The sequence below is a fragment of the Stegodyphus dumicola genome, chromosome 10 (assembly GCF_044657685.1).
Source record: "Stegodyphus dumicola isolate Sdum_Otavi_A_Nest chromosome 10, ASM4465768v1".
NCBI classification, from domain to species: Eukaryota; Metazoa; Arthropoda; class Arachnida; order Araneae; family Eresidae; genus Stegodyphus; species Stegodyphus dumicola.
The window spans coordinates 6152033-6174001 of NC_140777.1; the positions used below are offsets into that span (position 1 = coordinate 6152033).

The 21969-nt window shown below is 44.0% G+C and overlaps 2 protein-coding genes across 10 annotated transcripts in view; one reads left to right on the forward strand and one right to left on the reverse strand.

Annotated features, from left to right (window-relative positions):
• Positions 1 to 21969, reverse strand: part of LOC146994864 (transcription factor unc-3-like) — a 105172-nt gene that overhangs the window by 40881 nt on the left and 42322 nt on the right. The gene's annotated exons all lie outside the window — the stretch shown is intronic.
• LOC146994865 (inositol polyphosphate-5-phosphatase A-like) overlaps positions 18895 to 21969 on the forward strand; it is a 205737-nt gene continuing 202662 nt past the window's right edge. The window contains exons 1-2 of the mRNA XM_085824598.1: positions 18895 to 18951; positions 20445 to 20525. The gene's annotated coding sequence lies outside the window, so the exon portion shown is untranslated. The remainder of the gene's footprint in view (positions 18952 to 20444; positions 20526 to 21969) is intronic.

Below are 21969 nucleotides of genomic sequence, written 5' to 3' on the forward strand. Positions count from 1 at the left end.
CACTTGCACACTCTCACAGACACACACCCTCTCACACACTCTCACACATACACTCTCACACACACACCCTCACTCAAACTCTCCGACACACTCACACACTCTCACACACCCTCACACACACTCTCACTCAAACTCTCACACACCCTCACACACTCAGAAACTCACACACTCTCTCACACCCTCACACACACACACCCTCAAACACACACACCATCACACACACACACACCCTCACACACACTCACACACACCCTCACACACACTCACACACACTCACACACACCCTCACACACACTCACACACCCTCACTCAAACTCTCACACTCTCACACACTCTCAAACACTATCACACACACACCCTCACACACACACCCTCACACACACACCCTCACACACTCTCACATACACTCACACACACCCTCTCACAGTCACACAGACACTCACTCACACTCCCACACACCCTCTCACAGTCACACAGACACTCACTCACACTACCACACACACTCTCACACACACTCACATATTCTCACACACACACCCTCACCCACACACCCTCACACACACTCACACATGCACTCACACACACTCTCACACCCTCACACACTCTCACCCTCACACTCACCCTCACACACACTCTCACACACACACTAACACACTCTCACACACACACCCTCACACACACACCCTCACACACACTCACACACACTCACACTCTCAAACACTCTCACACACACCCTCACACACACTCCCTCACAGACACACCCTCACCCACACACCCTCACACCCTCACACACACTCATACACCCTCACACACACTCACACACACCCTCACACACACACACCCTCACACAACCTCACACACCCACTCTCACACACACTCACACACACCCTCACACACACTCCCTCACCCACACACACTCACACACACTCACAAACTTACACACTCTCAGACACCCACACACACACACCCTCACTCAAACTCACACACACACCCTCACAGACACACCCTCACCCACACACCCTCACACACTCCCACACACACTCTCACACACACTCACGCATTCTCACACACCCTCACCCACACTCACACACTCTCACACACACTCACACACACAACCTTTCTCAAACACTCTCACACAACACCCTCACACACACACCCTCATGCAACACCCTCACAGACACCCTCACACACACACATCCTCACAGACACCCTCACACACACATCCTCACAGACACACTCCCTCACCCACACACACACACTCACACACTTTCTCACACCCTCACACCCTCACACACACACCATCACAGTCACACACTCTCACACTCCCTCACACACCCTCACACACTTTCACACTCCCTCATACACACACCCTCACACACACACCCTCACTCAAAATCACACACTCTCACACACACTCACTCACACTCACAAACTCTCAGACACCCTCTCACACACACACCCGCACACACACACCCGTACCCACACTCCCTCACCCACACACCCTCACACACACACTCACACACACTCTCACACTTTCTCACACACTCTCACACATACACCCTCACACACACACACTCTCTCACACACACCCTCACAGTCACACACACACACACACCCTCACAGTCACACACACACACACACCCTCACAGACACTCCCTCAGCCACACACCCTCAACCACACACCCTCACACACTCTCACACTCACACCCTCACACACACACTCACACATTCTCACACACTCTCACACACACAAACTCACCCACAGACCCACCCTCACACACTCCAACACTCACCCTCACTCAAACTCACACACTCTCACACACCCTCACTCAAACTCTCACACACACACACACACACCCACTCACACCCCCCCACACACACACCCACACACAAACACACACTCACACACACAGTCTCACACTTTATCACACACACTCACACACTCTCACACACCCTCACACGCACACCCTCACACACACAGTCTCACACTTTATCACACACACTCACACACTCTCACACACCCTCACACGCACACCCTCACACATACCCTCACACACCCTCACCCACACACCCTTACACACTCACACACACCCTCACTCACACACTCTCACACACTCACACACACTTCAACTCTCGCACACACTCTCACACAACCTCACACACACACACCCTCACTCAAACTCACACACTCTCACACACAATCACACTCTCACACACACACCCTCACACAACACCCTCACACACACTCCCTCACCCACACACCCTCACTCAAACTCTCCGACACACTCACACACTCTCACACACCCTCACACACACACCCTCACTCAAACTCTCACACTCTCACACACCCTCACACACTCAGAAACTCACACACTCTCTCACACCCTCACACATCCTCACACACACATCCTTACACACACCCTCACACACCCTCAAATTCACACCCTCACACACACTCTCACACACATTCACACATACACCCTCACCCACACACCCTCACTCAAACTCTCCGACACACTCACACACTCTCACACACCCTCACACACACACCCTCACTCAAACTCTCACACTCTCACACACCCTCACACACTCAGAAACTCACACTCTCTCACACCCTCACACATCCTCACACACACATCCTCACACAACACCTTCACACACCCTCTCACACACACTCATACACTCTCACTCACACACTTACACACTCTCACACACACTCACACACATTCACACACTCTCACACACACTCACACACACTCACACACTCTCACACACACTCACACTCACAACCTCTCACACACACCCTCACACCCTCTCACACACACACCCTCACACACCCTCACACACACTCACACACACTCACACTCTCACACACACCCTCACCCACACTCCCTCACCCACATACCCTGACACACACACCCTCACTCAAAATCACACAATCTCACACACACTCTCAAACACTTTCACACACACACCCCCTCACCCACACTCCCTCACCCACACACCCTCACCCACACACTCTCACACAACCTCACACACACACCCTCACTCAAACTCACACACTCTCACACACAATCATACACTCTCACCCTCAACACCCTCACACACACACTCTCACACACACCCGCACACACTCTCACACACACACTCACACACTCTCACACTCTCTCACGCTCTCACACTCTCATTCTCACACACCCACACACACCCTCACTCAAACTCTCACACTCTCACACACACTCTCACAGTCACACACACACTCACTCACACATACTCACACTCTCTCACACTCCCACATACACTCTCACACACACTCACACTCCCACACACACTCACACATTCTCACACACTCTCAAACATTCTCACACATCCTCACAGACACACCCTCACACACACTCACACACTCTCACACACACTCTCACATACACTCACACACACCCTCACACACACCCTCACACATCCTCACACACACTCGCACACTCTCACAAACGCACATCCACACACTTTCACTTTCACACACACTTTCACACACCCTCTCACACACACACTCTCACACACCCTCACTCAAACTCTCACACACACTCACACACTCTCACACACACTCACACACACTCACACTCACAACCTCTCACACACCCTCACACAACACCCTCACACACACCCCCTCACTCAAACTCTCACACACCCTCACACACACCCTCAAACACACACACCCTCACACACACCCTCACACATCCTCACACAACACCTTCACACACCCCCTCACACACACTCATACACTCTCACTCTCACACACTTTCACACTCTCACACACCCTCAAACACACACACCCTCAAACACACACACCCTCAAACACACACACCCTCACACACCCTCACACACACCCTCACATGCTCACACACACTCACACACTCTCACACACTCTCAAACACACTCACACACACCCTCACACACTCTCACACACACACCCTCACACAGACACACACACACTCACACCAACACCCTCACACACATCCTCACCCACACACCCTCACACACTCTCACTCTTACACACTCACACACTTACACACTCTCACACACCCTCACACACAAACACACACCCTCTCAGACACCCTCACTCAAACTCTCACACACACACCCTCACACAATCCCTCACCCTCACACACACACTCTCACACCCTCACTCACACACCCACACTCACACACTCTCACACACCCTCACACACTCTCGCACACACCCACACACTCTCAAAAACTATCACACACACACTTTCACAGACACTCCCTCACCCACACACACACCCTCACAGACACACCTTCACCCACACACCCTCACACACTCTAACAGTCACACACACACTCACTCACACATACACACACTCACACATTCTCACACACTCTCAAACATTCTCACACATCCTCACAGACACACCCTCACACACACTCTCACATACACTCACACACACCCTCACACACACCCTCACACACACTCGCACACTCTCACAAACGCACATCCACACACTTTCACTTTCACACACACTTTCACACAAACTCTCACACTCTCTCAAACACACTCACACACCCTCACACACACACACCCTTACACACACCTGCTCACACACACCTGCTCACACACACATAATCTCACACACATTCTCACACACTCACACTCTCACATACTCACACACACCCTCACACACACCCTCACACACACCCTCACACACTCTCACACACACCCTCACACACACACTCTCACACCCTCACTCACACACCCACACTCACACACTCTCACACACCCACACACTCTCAAACACTATCACACACACACCCTCACAGACACTCCCTCACCCACACACACACCCTCACAGACACACCTTCACCCACACACCCTCACACTCACTCACACATACTCACACTCTCTCACACTCCCACATACACTCTCACACACACTCACACTCCCACACACACTCACACATTCTCACACATCCTCACAGACACACCCTCACACACACTCGCACACTCTCACAAACGCACATCCACACACTTTCACTTTCACACACACTTTCACACAAACTCTCACACTCTCTCAAACACACTCACACACCCTCACACACACACACCCTTACACACACCTGCTCACACACACACACTCTAACACACTCACGTACTCACACACACACTTGCACACTCTCACAGACACACACCCTCTCACACACTCTCACACATACACTCTCACACACACACCCTCACTCAAACTCTCCGACACACTCACACACTCTCACACACCCTCACACACACTCACACATGCACTCACACACACTCTCACACCCTCACACACTCTCACTCTTACACACTCACACACACCCTCACACACACACCCTCACACACACACCCTCACTCAATCTCACACACTCTCAAACACTCTCACACACAGACACACACTCACACACACACCCTCACACTCTCACACACACCCTCACACACTCACACACACTCTCACACGCACCCTCACACGCACCCTCACTCAAACTCTCACACACACTCACATACTCTCACACACTCCCTCACCCTCACACACACTCTCACACACACACTAACACACTCTCACACACACACCCTCACACACACTCACACACACTCACACTCTCAAACACTCTCACACACACCCTCACACACACTCACACACACTCACACTCTCAAACACTCTCACACACACTCCCTCACAGACACACCCTCACCCACACACCCTCACACCCTCACACACACTCATACACCCTCACTCTCACACCCTCACACACACTCATACACACCCTCACACACACACACCCTCACAACCTCACACACCCACTCTCACACACACTCACACACACCCTCACACACACATCCTCACTCAAACTCTCACACACCCTCACACACACTCCCTCACCCACACACACTCACACACACCCCCTCACACACATCCTCACCCACACACCCTCACACACATCCTCACCCACACACTCCCACACACACTCACGCATTCTCACACACTCTCACACACACTCACACACACATCCTCACTCTCACTCTTACACACCCTCACACACACACTCTCAAACACTCTCACACAACACCCTCACACACACCCTCATGCAACACCCTCACACACACACATCCTCACAGACACACTCCCTCACCCACACACACACACTCACACACTCAAACTCACACACTTTCTCACACCCTCACACCCTCACACACACACCATCACAGTCACACACTCTCACACTCCCTCACACACCCTCACACACTTTCACACTCCCTCATACACACACCCTCACACACACACCCTCACTCAAAATCACACACTCTCACACACACTCGCTCACACTCACAAACTCTCAGACACCCTCTCACACACACCCGCACACACACACCCGCACCCACACTCCCTCACCCACACACCCTCACACACACACTCACACACACTCACACACCCTCACACTCACAACCTCTCACACACCCTCACACCCTTACACACACCCCCTCACTCAAACTCTCACACACTCATACACCCCCACTCACACCCCCCCCCACACACACACCCACACTCACACACACAGTCTCACACTTTATCACACACACTCACACACTCTCACACACCCTCACACGCACACCCTCACACATACCCTCACACACCCTCACCCACACACCCTTACACACTCACACACACCCTCACTCACACACTCTCACACACTTCAACTCTCGCACACACTCTCACTCTCACACACACACACACCCTCACCCACACACTCTCACACAACCTCACACACACACACACTCTCACACACACACCCTCACACAACACCCTCACACACACTCCCTCACCCACACACCCTCACTCAAACTCTCCGACACACACCCTCACACACACTCACACACATTCACACTCTCAAACACTCTCACACACACCCTCACACACACTCCCTCCCCCACACACCCTCACCCACACACCCTGACACACACACCCTCACTCAAAATCACACAATCTCACACACACTCTCAAACACTTTCACACACACACTCCCTCACCCACACACCCTCACCCACACACTCTCACACAACCTCACACACACACCCTCACTCAAACTCACACACTCTCACCCTCAACACCCTCACACACACACTCTCACACACACCCGCACACACTCTCACACACACACTCACACACTCACTCACACACTCTCACGCTCTCACACTCTCATTCTCACACACCCACACACACCCTCACTCAAACTCTCACACTCCCACATACACTCTCACACACACTCACAAACATTCTCACACATCCTCACAGACACACCCTCACACACACTCTCACATACACTCACACACATCCTCACACACACTCGCACACTCTCACAAACGCACATCCACACACTTTCACTTTCACACACCCTCTCACACACACACTCTCACACACACCCTCACACACTCAGAAACTCACACACTCTCTCACACCCTCACACATCCTCACACAACACCTTCACACACTCTCTCACACCCTCACACATCCTCACACAACACCTTCACACACTCATACACTCTCACTCTCACACACTTTCACACTCTCACACACACTCACACACACCCTCACACACATCCTCACCCACACACCCTCACACACTCTCACTCTTACACACTCACACACTTACACACTCTCACACACCCTCACACACACACACACCCTCTCAGACACCCTCACTCAAACTCTCACACAATCCCTCTCACACACACCCTCACACACCCACCCTCACACACTCTCGCACACACCCACACACTCTCAAACACTATCACACACACACCCTCACAGACACACCCTCACACTCACTCACACATACTCACACTCTCTCACACTCCCACATACACTCTCACACACACTCCCACTCCCACACACACTCACACATTCTCACACATCCTCACAGACACACCCTCACACACACTCGCACACTCTCACAAACGCACATCCACACACTTTCACTTTCACACACACTTTCACACAAACTCTCACACTCTCTCAAACACACTCACACACCCTCACACACACACACCCTTACACACACTCACACACTCTAACACACTCACGTACTCACACACACACTTGCACACTCTCACAGACACACACCCTCTCACACACTCTCACACATACACTCTCACACACACACCCTCACTCAAACTCTCCGACACACTCACACACTCTCACACACCCTCACACACACTCTCACTCAAACTCTCACACACCCTCACACACTCAGAAACTCACACACTCTCTCACACCCTCAAACACACACACCATCACACACACACACTCTCACACACCCTCACACACTCCCACACTCACAGACACACACACTCTCACACACACACTAACACACTCTCACACACACACACCCTCCCAGCACACACTCATACACCCTCACTCTCACACCCTCACACACACCCTCACACACACACATCCTCACTCAAACTCTCACACACACCCTCACACACCCTCCCTCACCCACACACACCCCCTCACTCACTCTCACACACACAGACACACACACACTCACACACACACCCTCACTCAAACTCTCACACACCCTCACACACATCCTCACCCACACACCCTCACACACACTCACACACTTACACACACACCCTCACACACACACACACACCCTCACTCAAACTCACACACACACCCTCACAGACACACCCTCACACACTCCCACACGCATTCTCACACACCCTCACCCACACTCACACACTCTCACACACTCTCACACACACTCTCACATACACACACTCACACACACAACCTTACTCAAACACTCACACACACATCCTCACTCTCACTCTTACACACCCTCACACACACACTCTCAAACACTCTCACACAACACCCTCACACACACACCCTCATGCAACACCCTCACAGACACCCTCACACACACACATCCTCACAGACACACTCCCTCACCCACACACACACACTCACACATTCAAACTCACACACTTTCTCACACCCTCACACACTCTCCTCACACAACACCCTCACGTACACACACTCTCTCACACACACCCCCTCACACACACACAAACACCCTCACACCCTCACACACACACCATCACAGTCACACACTCTCACACTCCCTCACACACCCTCACACACACACACAATCTCACAGACACACCCTCACAGACACTCCCACAGCCACACACCCTCACCCACACACCCTCACACTCTCACAGTCTCACACACTTTCACACTCTCACACCCTCACACACAAACTCTCACACATACACCCTCACACACACACCCTCACTCAAACTCTCCGACACACTCACACACCCTCGCACACTCAGAAACTCACACACTCTCTCACACACACTCATACACTCTCACTCTCACACTCTTTCACACCCTCACACACACTCTCTCACACACTCACACACCCTCACACACACACACACCATCACACACACACCCTCACACACCTCACACACACACCCTCACACACAAACTCTCACACCCTCACACTCACACACACACACACCCTTACTCAAACTCTCACACACACACCCTCACACACACATCCTCACTCAAACTCTCACAAACCCTCACACACACACTCTCAAACACTCTGACACAACACCCTCACACACACATCCTCACCCACACTCCCTCACCACACTCCCTCACCCACACACTCTCACACCCTCACACACACCCTCACACACCCTCACACACACATCCTCACACACACCCTCACACACACATCCTCACCCACACACTCTCTCACACCCTCACACACACCCTCACACACCCTCCTCACATCCTCACACAACACCCTCACACACACACCCTCACACACACACACCCTCACTCACACTCACACACACCATCACAGTCACACACACACACTTACTCACTCACACATACTCACACACTCTCACACACACACACCCTCACACACTTTCACACTCCCTCACACACCCTCACACACACACTCTCACACACACGTACTCACTCACACACTCTCACACTCTCACCCTCAACACCCTCACACACACTCCCTCAGCCACACACCCTCACACACACTCTCACACACACTCACACTCCCTCACACACCCTCACACACACACTCTCACACACACGTACTCACTCACACATACTCACACACTCTCACACTCTCACCCTCAACACCCTCACACACACACACAATCTCACAGACACACCCTATCAGACACTCCCACAGCCACACACCCTCACACACACACCCTCACACACATATCCTCACACACATATCCTCACACACACTCATACACTCTCACTCTCACACACTTACACACTCTCACACACACACCCACACTCACACACACCCTCAAACACACACACCCTCACACACACTCACGCACAATCTCACAGACACACCCTCACACACACACTCTCACAGTCTCACACACTTTCACACTTTCACACTCTCTCACACTCTCACACACACACTCAGGCATACACACACACTCTCACACACCCTCACACATCCTCACACACATATCCTCACACACACTCATACACTCTCACTCTCACACACTTACACACTCTCACACACACACCCACACTCACACACACCCTCAAACACACACACCTTCACACACACTCACGCACACCCACACACACCCTCACACACACATCCTCACACACACACACACTCACCCTCACACACACATCCTCACACACACAAACTCACCCTCACACACACTCACACACTCTCACACGCACCCTCACACTCACAGACACACACACTCTCACACTCCCTCATACACACACCCTCACACACTCTCACATACACTCACACACACCCTCTCACAGTCACACACACACTCTCTCACACTCCCACACACACTCTCACACACACTCACACATTCTCACACACACACACACCCTCACAGACACACATCCGCACCCTCACACACACACCCTCACACACACTCCCTCACCCACCCTCACACACACTCCCTCACCCACACACCCTCACACACACCCCCTCACACACTCTCACACACTCTCACTCACACACACACACACATACACTCAAACACACTCACTTACTCTCACACACAGACACACACCCTCACACACACACCCTCACTCAAACTCTCTCACACACTCACACACACATTCTCACTCTCACACACTTGCACTCTCACACACACTCACACACTCTCACACACACCCTCACACACACACACACTCACACTCTCACACACCCTCACATACTCTCAAACACACTCCCTCACACGCTCACACACACTCACATACTCTCAAACACACTCCCTCACACGCTCACACACACCCTCACACACTCACACCCTCACTCAAACTCTCACACACCCTCACACACCCTCTCACACCCTCACACACACTCTCACACACATATCCTCACACACACACCCTCACTCACACACCCTCACACACACTCTCACACCCTCACACACACATCCTCACTCAAACTCTCACACACACTCCCTCACCCACACACCCTCACACTCTCAATCTTACACACCCTCACACACACACACTCTCACACAACACCCTCACACACACCCCCTCACCCACACTCCCTCACCACATTCCATCACCCACACACACACTCTCACACACACATTCTCACACACACATACTCACTCACACATACTCACACACTCTCACACTCTCACACACACTCAGGCATACTCACACACTCTCACAGTCACCCTCACACACATGCTCACACACTCTCACACACACTCACACACTCTCATACACTCACACACACACCATCACACACTCACACACCCTCACCCACACACCCTCACACCCTCACACACAATCTCTCACACACACACACCCTCACTCAAACTCTCTGACACACTCTCACACACCCTCACTCAAACTCTCCGAAACACTCACACACCCTCACACACCCTCACACACATATTCTCACACACCCTCACACACATATTCTCACACACACTCTCACACACACACCCTCAAACACACGCACCCTCACACACTCACACACACCCTTAAACACACACACCCTCACACACACACCCTCAAACACACGCACCCTCACACACTCACACACACCCTTAAACACACACACCCTCACCTTCACACACACTCACACACTCTCAAACACACTCACACATTCTCACACACACCCTCACACTCACAGACACACACACCCTCACACAACACCCTCACACACACACACACTCTCACACACACACACCCTCACACACACACTCTCAAACACACAACCTCACATACACTCACACACACCCTCTCACAGTCTCACACACACTCACTCACACATACCCTCACACACACTCGCACACTCTCACAGACACACATCCTCACCCACTCTCACACACTCTCAAACACTCACACACACACACACACACATACACTCAAGCACACTCACGTACTCTCACACACAGACACACACCCTCACACACACACACATACACTCAAGCACACTCACGTACTCTCACACACAGACACACACCCTCACACACACACCCTCACTCAAACTCTCTCACACCCTCACACACACACACTCACACTCACTCTCACACACACTCACACACACTCACAAACTCTCACACACTCCCTCACCCACACACTCTCACACACACACTCACACATTCTCACACACTCACACACACACACACAACCTCACCCACAGACCCACCCTCACACAATCCAACACTCACACTCACACACACTCACACACTCACCCTCACACTCACCCTCACACACAATCTCACACACTCTCACAGTCACCCTCACACACAACCTCACATGCTCACTCTCACACACACTCACACAAATACATACACTCACACACACTCTCTCACACACACACCCTCACACACACACCCTCACTCACACACCCTCACACACACTCACACACAATCACACGCACCCTCACAGACACACCCTCACCCACACACTCTCACAGACACACCCACACACACACTCCCTCTCCCACACACCCTCTCACACTCTCTCTCACACACCCTCACACACACACTCTCACACACACCCTCACACCCTCACACACACATCCTCACACACTCTCTCACACACACAACCTCACACACACACTCTCACACGCTCTCACAGACACACATCCTCTCACACACACTCACACACACCCACCCTCACACATGCACACCCTTACTCAAACTCTCACACACACTCCCTCACCCACACACCCTCACACTCTCAATCTTACACACCCTCACACACACACACTCTCACACACTCTCAAACACTCTCACACAACACCCTCACACACACACACCCTCATGCAACACCCTCACACACACACCCTCATGCAACACCCTCACACACACATCCTCACGGACACACCCTGTGGTGGAATGTGGTGATGGAATGTGGTGAGGGGGTGTGTGTGTGAACACACACCCCCTCACCACATTCCATCACCCACACACACGCTCACACACCCTCCCACAGACACCCTCCCACACACACCCTCACACACTCAACTCACACACTCTCTCACACTCTCACACCCTCACACACACCCTCACACACACACCCTCACAAAACACCCTCACATACACACCCTCTCACACACTCATACACTCTCACTCTCACACACACTCACACTCTCACACACACTCACACTCACCCTCACACACACCCTCACACACTCACACTCACACCCTCACACACACACACACTCTCACACACTCACACACTCACACACACACCCTCACTCACACACTCTCACACACACACACCCTCACACACATACCCTTACACACACACCCTCACACACACTTCCTCACCCTCACACACACACCCTCACACCCTCAAACACTCTCACACACTCTCACACACACACCCTCTCACACACACTCACACACACTCTCACACTTCTTACCTTAGATGTCTGATGTTGGACCTTAGACGTCTGACGTTGGACCTTAGACTTCTGACCTTAGACTTCTTTAGACGTCTGACGTTGGACCTTAGACTTCTGACCTTAGACTTCTTTAGACGTCTGACGTTGGACCTTAGAGACTTTGAACTTAGACATTTAAAGGTAAGAGATCTAAGGTCAAATGTCCAAGGTAAGAATAAGTTTTGTGGTGTAAGTTTACTTATTATTGAAATCGAAGAAAAAGAAATGCTTCTCACTGCAATCTGGAAAGTGTGAAAAGGTGTCTCAAATAAAAGGTTTAAGTAAAAACGCATAAAAACCCGGAGAAAATGGACAGTAAACTGACCTCATATTGCACGGCATTTTACTGTTTTTGTCCTCCAGGTATTGATTTTATTTTTAAAGACCATTGCTTATCAAATTTGTTTCCTTAGTGATCTCTTACCTTTAAATGTATCACGCACAAATATTTTGTCTATGGTGTTGAATAACATTTACAATGAAAAGTTATTTTATTAAATTATTTTATATCTACAAAATATTTAAGCTTTATTTTATAGTGCTTTATATAATCATTGTTACTATTTACAGTTGCTGGCTTTAAATTATATAACTTATTTTTTATAAGAAATCTAAATTTTATAGCTTAAATAGTATATAATTTTAAATTTTCTGTAAGAATATACTTATGAAATGCAATGTGTTAATTGCAAGTGTCGTAAGAACAGCGCATTTACCGTTTGCACGATAATGTAATAAAGATTGTTCAAACAACTTAAAATTGTATTGAATTTTGAAAGAATAGAAGTTACCAATAATTCTTCCAAACAAAACATCGCATTTACAAAAATGCAAAAAAAAAAAAAAATTACTTTCTGAAACACGTTTCTCTACTCTCAACTGGTGGTACGCAAGAGCAAAATAGGTGGTACACAAAGAAACAAAGGACTTTTAAGTATAAATTAAAAAATCTCGTGACAAAAAAGAACACTTGATATATATATTTCCTAACTGAAGATTTCATAAATAACACTTGTTAATATTTGGCTCAAACGAAAAAATAACTTAAAGGCATTTCAAATAAAGCTAGTAAATTTTATTACTTTTTTTACACAATCTATTTGCGTGAACAAAATTTTGAAAAATAAATATAAAATAAAATTAAAAGTAGATCCTCATTTGCGATTAAAACTAAGTGAAATAATAAGGAAACTGATCTCTACTAAACAGGCCCAAATTTCGCACTAAATTTTAGAATTAAAGTATGATAATTTAAATTTTGATAATAAAAATGGTAACCAATTTTTAATCTAATATTTTTAGGTGTGTATATTTAATACAAATAACCAATATGCTGCACAAATGGCAATATATATATTTTATAAACTGAAAAATAACCATTGTTATTTTTTAAAGTTGTTTAATTGCCGCTAAGCCTTTTTTAATGGCGGCCATTGATGTTTACATTTGAAACGGGAGACTAGTGGATTTGTTGCCAATCTAGAGAGACTAAGCTTCGCAACAACAAAGATAACGCCTTCATTTATTATTGCGAATTAAATCATGCTTAATCCTTTCTGGAGTTTCTTCGAGGAAATAAGTGTTCAAGATTTACTTCGTAATTTTTAATATAGATATTCTGAATTTTTATGTATTTTTGCCTTCTCGCAAAGTGAGAACCGAATTAATTAAATGAGAAATACTCAATCGTCTGTGAAAAGCTGTTTCTTTTTTGTTTTGTTTGCTTAATTTCTTTTATACATAAGTCTAGCTTTATTGTAGTATTTGAATAGAACATGTGGCAACGATTAGATAATTCTTTAAATGATATACATTATGTGCATTCTGAGTTATAATATGAATGAAATATAATTCTGTTAAGTAAACCTAGCGCCAGAGTGTCGCTATGGTAAACAAAGTGAATTTTAAAGAATGCATTTATTCTATTGTGGTTTATGCGCTGTCCGCGAAGTAGGTTTAATTCAATCTAATAAGCTTAAATAAAAGTCAAGAAAAATGCGTATAATTTAATATTCCGTACAAGGAAGTCATGTGGTGTACACATCAGATTTTTTTTTTAAAGTAGACGTAGACCTTTTTCAGGACCCAGAAAAGAATTGTAAAAACTTTGGTGACGATAGCTATAGTAGTGACTCAGATATCAGCAGATTTTCTTATATATATATATGCTATAACCACATATAATAAAAATTGGCCATCGTATTGACACCTACTAGGAAAGGTATAAATATCATTACGTGGATTGCTGTAGGGAAGGCATAAATGTCATATATGGGACATGGGGGCACTTTTAAAATACTGTTCGTCTTAAAAAAATTGCCGTAGAGTAAGAAAAGGTAAGAGACATTTGAATCTATCCCGGTGAGTATTCTCTATCGAAACCTGGACAAAGCCGGAGAAGTTTATACTGTCGTATGTAAGTTCCCCAAGACTTAAACCAACAAGAGACTCTTTACAGGCATTTAGCCACATTATTTTAGCCAGGCTGGCTTAATTTACATTGTGTTCAGATCAAGAGCAGCACAATTCTAACGTATTTTTATAAATTGCTAATAAAATACTACACTTAGTAAAGAGTGGTTTCTTATTTGTAGAAAATAATTTTGAGACATTTTTTAAAGAATTTGAATAGCACTTTATTCGTGCATTAAAGGATAAATTTTAATTCCTTCAAGGCTAATAATATTTAAATTTTCTTTCTTAGCTTTGGAAGACTTTGTAGTTGGGCACATATTTTCAACATTTCTAAATTCTTACACTATAAATCTCGCAGGGTGGGATTTGGAGGGTGACAGCCATGGAGGTAGGAAAGGGAGGAGGGGCCATTCCGCGCTAGAAGTGAAGCACTGCTTTGAAGCTTGGGTCACCAGACGGGGTGTTCTTTGTTTACATTCAGAAGCTCGTTTGACAAGATTCTGATAGTATTTCGACACACGACAGTTCCATAGAAATCGAAAAAGGGACACTCTCGCATGAAAAACATTCATAGTGTGATGGATAATAGCAATTTGTATAGTTTACTGACATTTACGCAAAAATCACATCTTGGTTATTTTTCGATAACTAACAACAGCGATTTTGATTATGAATTTGTTTTATAAAATTCTAAGCAGTTGCACTACAAAAATATAGATTTTAAGAAAATTGCTAAAAGAGATCTGCCAAAATTTATTTTCTAGAAGATTTGAAAAGTTTGAAACTTGATGACTAAATGTAAATATAAAATTATGTATGTTAAAATATTTGTAATAAGGCACATAGGTCAGATTAAGTTTTTATTAAATAGAGTAACACATGCAAGGGCTATCTGCCTAAAGAGAGAGATGCCATCGTGGAGGAATTTTGAAGAAAAACTGACCTCTGAGTGGGTATTAAAAATAATACTTATAATTTTCATTCAAATTATATTCATATGTATTTTTTATGTAAAACTTTCGGGTGTATGCTAAATTAGTGTAAATTACTTTACACGAAAAATATAGTGAATGCACAGAAATTAAAGATTTGCACATGCCGGAAATGATAAATAGGAAATATGTATGGGTATTTATGCATGTGCTTGCAAAAAGCATGTATCTGCCTTTGACAAAATACTTAAATATTCATTTAATTATTTATAAATGTATTTGAAATGAAGAATTTATTCACTTATAAACAACTGTGAAAGTACTGTGAAGAAATTTAATGATTAAATGTATCTAATTTATAATGATTATAAATGTTATCTAAATATATAATAACCTTAATATTGAATTGTAAACATAAATTGAAATCCTGTTGACAAATACGTTATAAAACTATTTAAGCAAGAATTGTTCGTATTGGAAAGCAATCTGTTAAAAGGTATTGTAAAGCAAATGCTATGAGATGCGCACTTAAGAACGTAATAAAGAGTTTTGGAATATGTATTGTTGAAATAAAGGGTAAAAAAAAAAAAAAAAAAAAAAAAAAAAAAAAAAAAAATCTGATAAGTATAATTAAAAGAATTATTCCCTTTACATTTTATAATAACTCAGTTACAAGTTTTAAATAATACTTAAAAAAAACACTTATTTTATTCCCTTTCAGAAATGTTCAGAGAAAGTCAAATACTATTTAATACCTATTTAATTTTCGCTAATTCCTAATAATTCTCTAATTTAAAATGAACCGAATAGAGCATTAATTATAAAATGACTTACATTTTTCGATTTAAAAGAAGCCAAAAAATAATGTCATATTTAAGAAAGTATTTTAAGAAGAAGCTCTATAAATAATGCATAATTTTAATATTAATAATACAATAAACTTTGATCTTAATTTTTGTACCTTAACCGTTTAAAATCGAATTACCTTAATTTTTTTAATGTAATTAACGAAAACTTGTGAAAATATTTCATTCAAATTAAACCATTCTGAGAAAACTGTCCTGTGAAAAGTATAGCATTTAATTCCGTTCAGAATGAAATGTTGTTTAAAAATATGTTGTTTTCACATACTTAGGACTCTGAAGTGTTGTAGAAAAAGAAAATATATACATTTATATGTATATTTGCGACGTAATTACAAAATATTTACACCCGAACGCGTCAAATCCCATAGAACTCAATGGTAAATGACCCAATGTTTTGGTCACCACGTAGGGATCGCCGGTGCTTCAGAGCAGGGTACGGAGAAACTTGTTTAGGGCGACTCCATCTTACTTCCTACCTCCATGGTGACAGCAGTTTTCGCTCCGTTTCGTGTCAAACAACGCAAATTTACTGTCTTGGTAGCAGAACATGTTTCCCACTTGCAATAATAACCTTGGGGAAGGGAGTGAATTGAAGGAGCAGGACGACCTCCTGTCTTGTCATTGTCCACCCAGACTGACCAAACAAGTTTGCTAAGCCAAAGAACGTTCTTTGGCTAAGCGCCATTTCAAGCGAGGACAGTCGTAACAATGGATACAGCTCCTTTGCCAAAAGTAAGTTCGCTTTTAAAATATATATACAATTATTTCTTAATATAAATATCTTAATTATTATAAATTATAGTTAGTTTATGTGTCAAAATTTAAGTATGTAATAAAAAGTAGTTTTAGTTTGCTCTTTTTTTTTAGGTGTCTGTAAATTTGCTTTAAGAGTGTAATGCTGTAACGTAGTTTTATTTATTACGTAATGCTAACACAATGAAAGCTGTACGTATGGATGGTACTTTTTGTAAATAATTCTTAACATTATTTTTATTTTTGAACAATTTACACAAAGCTATCGAATTTAATTATTTAAATTTAGTTTTGCATGCATTCCTATTTTAAATAGGAAGAACAGCGGTGGAAAAAAAAAATGCATACTAAAGTTTTGATTTTTTTTAATAACACAAGTGTGTAAATTATTTGGTAGTATTGGAAGAAATAAAAACCGTATACTTTACTGAATTTCCTATTAAAGTCATATCGTTTTCAGCTTCTAGTAGTTTTTAATAGATTTTTAACTTTCATTTTTTATAAATTCTGCTTATAGTTTGTGACAATAAAATTCACTTACTGTTGCAAAGCTGAATTTTTCCAAAATATAAATACTAGCACTACCTGGGTCATATCAACATTCTAAAACTTATATTTTTGCAAATATGTTGTTATTCTCGAGAGTGTAGGTGTAGCTAAGGCCTCTTGAACATTCAGAAGTCCGGGAGGCCAATAAAGCTGCTAAGACGGCTTTCCGTTTACGATTTTAAAAAAATCTTGCATTCTTTAAAAAAGACTGAAAGCTTCAGATTTTAAATTACGTCCAAAGGGGCGTTTTTTTAACATTTTGTGTGTTACCTTTATTTATAAAATATCATGTTCTTCGCAGTTAAACCATAAAAACATTCAACAGCAATATCGCAAAATAATTTTAAAATGAACATATCTTTAGAATTTCCAATACTCTCGCGAGCTGGAGATTTTTTTTTTTTTTTTTTTTTTTACTCGTACAGTCTTGCCATTGCTCGCTTTGAAATCGTTTACTTTGTTAATCAAAAATTCGTTGAAGTATTAGAAAATATTAAATAATAAAGCAAATAATAAAACCAATTTCAAATTCCAATTAGGGCTTCCACATGCCCATATTCTATGGAAGATTACCTTATTCAAATTTTGTTGGCTCTAGGTACCGTTGTTTTATTGCAATACGAGAAACATACATACATTCATGCAGATTCTTCATTATTTAATTTCTTTAAATATAATGTTTGGTGGCAGCAATTTGAAATGAAACATATCGGGAATATGCAAAATGCAAAATATATGCAAAATGCCAAAACGAAATTAACAGTCCTTCTGGGAGAATTGTCCCTTTGGACTAAAAAAAAAAAACCTTGTCCATTCTGCATAGGTTCCATATTCCTAATACTTGTGCCACAGCAAATTGTCAAATTTATCTGCCCCTTGTCTTTCTTTTAAATTGTAGCACAATAAAATACTTTTTTTTTCAGGAGGCATTACATGATAGTTCAAAATTATCAGATTTTTATAACTGCAAGAAGTTCCCGAAGATGCTGTTAATGTCCTAAAAGGTAATTTTATTTTCTACTCTGTTTTAAATTAAAAACTATACCTAGTCCGGATTTTTGAAAATTCCAGATATTCAGTTGACTTTATATGCTATATACATGTATTTATTTTATGCTAAATATGTATTTACTGACAAATATACGTATATGCCAATATATAATATGTACATCAAATGTTTATTTCTTTTAATGCAAATAAGAAAATTAAAAAAACAGTATTTATTTTTAAAAAATGTAAGGCATGTTTTTTTCAGACTTAATTAAATAGTAAAATTCGTACATGTCTAAACATTTTTATTTCAACTGAAACAAAACGACTTTTTTATATGTAAGCCATAAAACCTAAATGTTTGATGCATTTTTATTTTATAATATGAAAATTAAGCAATATTGCCTTATATTTGTGGCAGCGCCTATCATATTTAAAAAATTAACTTATTTTATTAACAGATAATAGAATGCACAATTAAAAAACAGCTTCCCCTCCCTTCTATTGCGGGAGAAAACCTAATTCGACGGGTTATTTTTATTTATTTATTTCCCCTTCTAAGAAAACTTGTCAGGCATACTTTCAAAATTGTCGAAATATATACTAATTTAAACATGATAATTCTGAAATGATTCATAGATAAATTCATATACATCAAACTCAATAGTTAGAAAGTTAAACTAATGACATTTACTTATTACTTTTCAAGATTATTGCCTTTTCATTTCAATTAGTTATTATATCTTCTCCTAGTGATATTAAAATGAGTGAGAGGATCTGATGAAGTAATGTTCAAAATAATATAATTGTTTACATTAGCAAAAGCTATTGTTGTATCAAACAAGTCTTATAAACCTTTTCGGTACTTTTCCGTTATGCCGGCGCAAGCGATAAAGTCGCCAATAATGGTACAACCGATTCCAAACGGAATATTCTCGCTGGTAACCTTTTACGCCTCATTTTAGAAACAAGTCGCAGCTTTTTCTTATCAGATTGATTGTTTCTTTCAATACTGGCATATTACATAGGATTTTTATCAGATAGTACAGTTTTATGTCCAAGGCCATTTTCGGTAATTAAGTCAATTAGGATGCAATCACAGCGCTTACCCGAAGCCGAAAATATAGAAAAGGTAAAGTCAAGGCTTAAATTCATCCATTCTAATGAGAATGCATTAGCGAAGTAAAGCACTGCCGGCGAATTCAGTCATGCAATCTGCCTTAAAAAGTTGATGAGGACAATAAATATCATAAAATCACTTAGCAAAATACTAAAAGAGAAGTAAAACAGTACTTACAACCCTAATTAAAGCAAATATATTCAATTTAATCGCACATAAGCTCCAAACAGGTAAGGCTGCAACTGATCAGCAATTATGTTCAGAGAGCCCTCATTTTTCATGGTCTGTTCTATCAATTAAGGGTCTCAGAGCCGTCCCTAAGAACGTCCCCCAAAGCA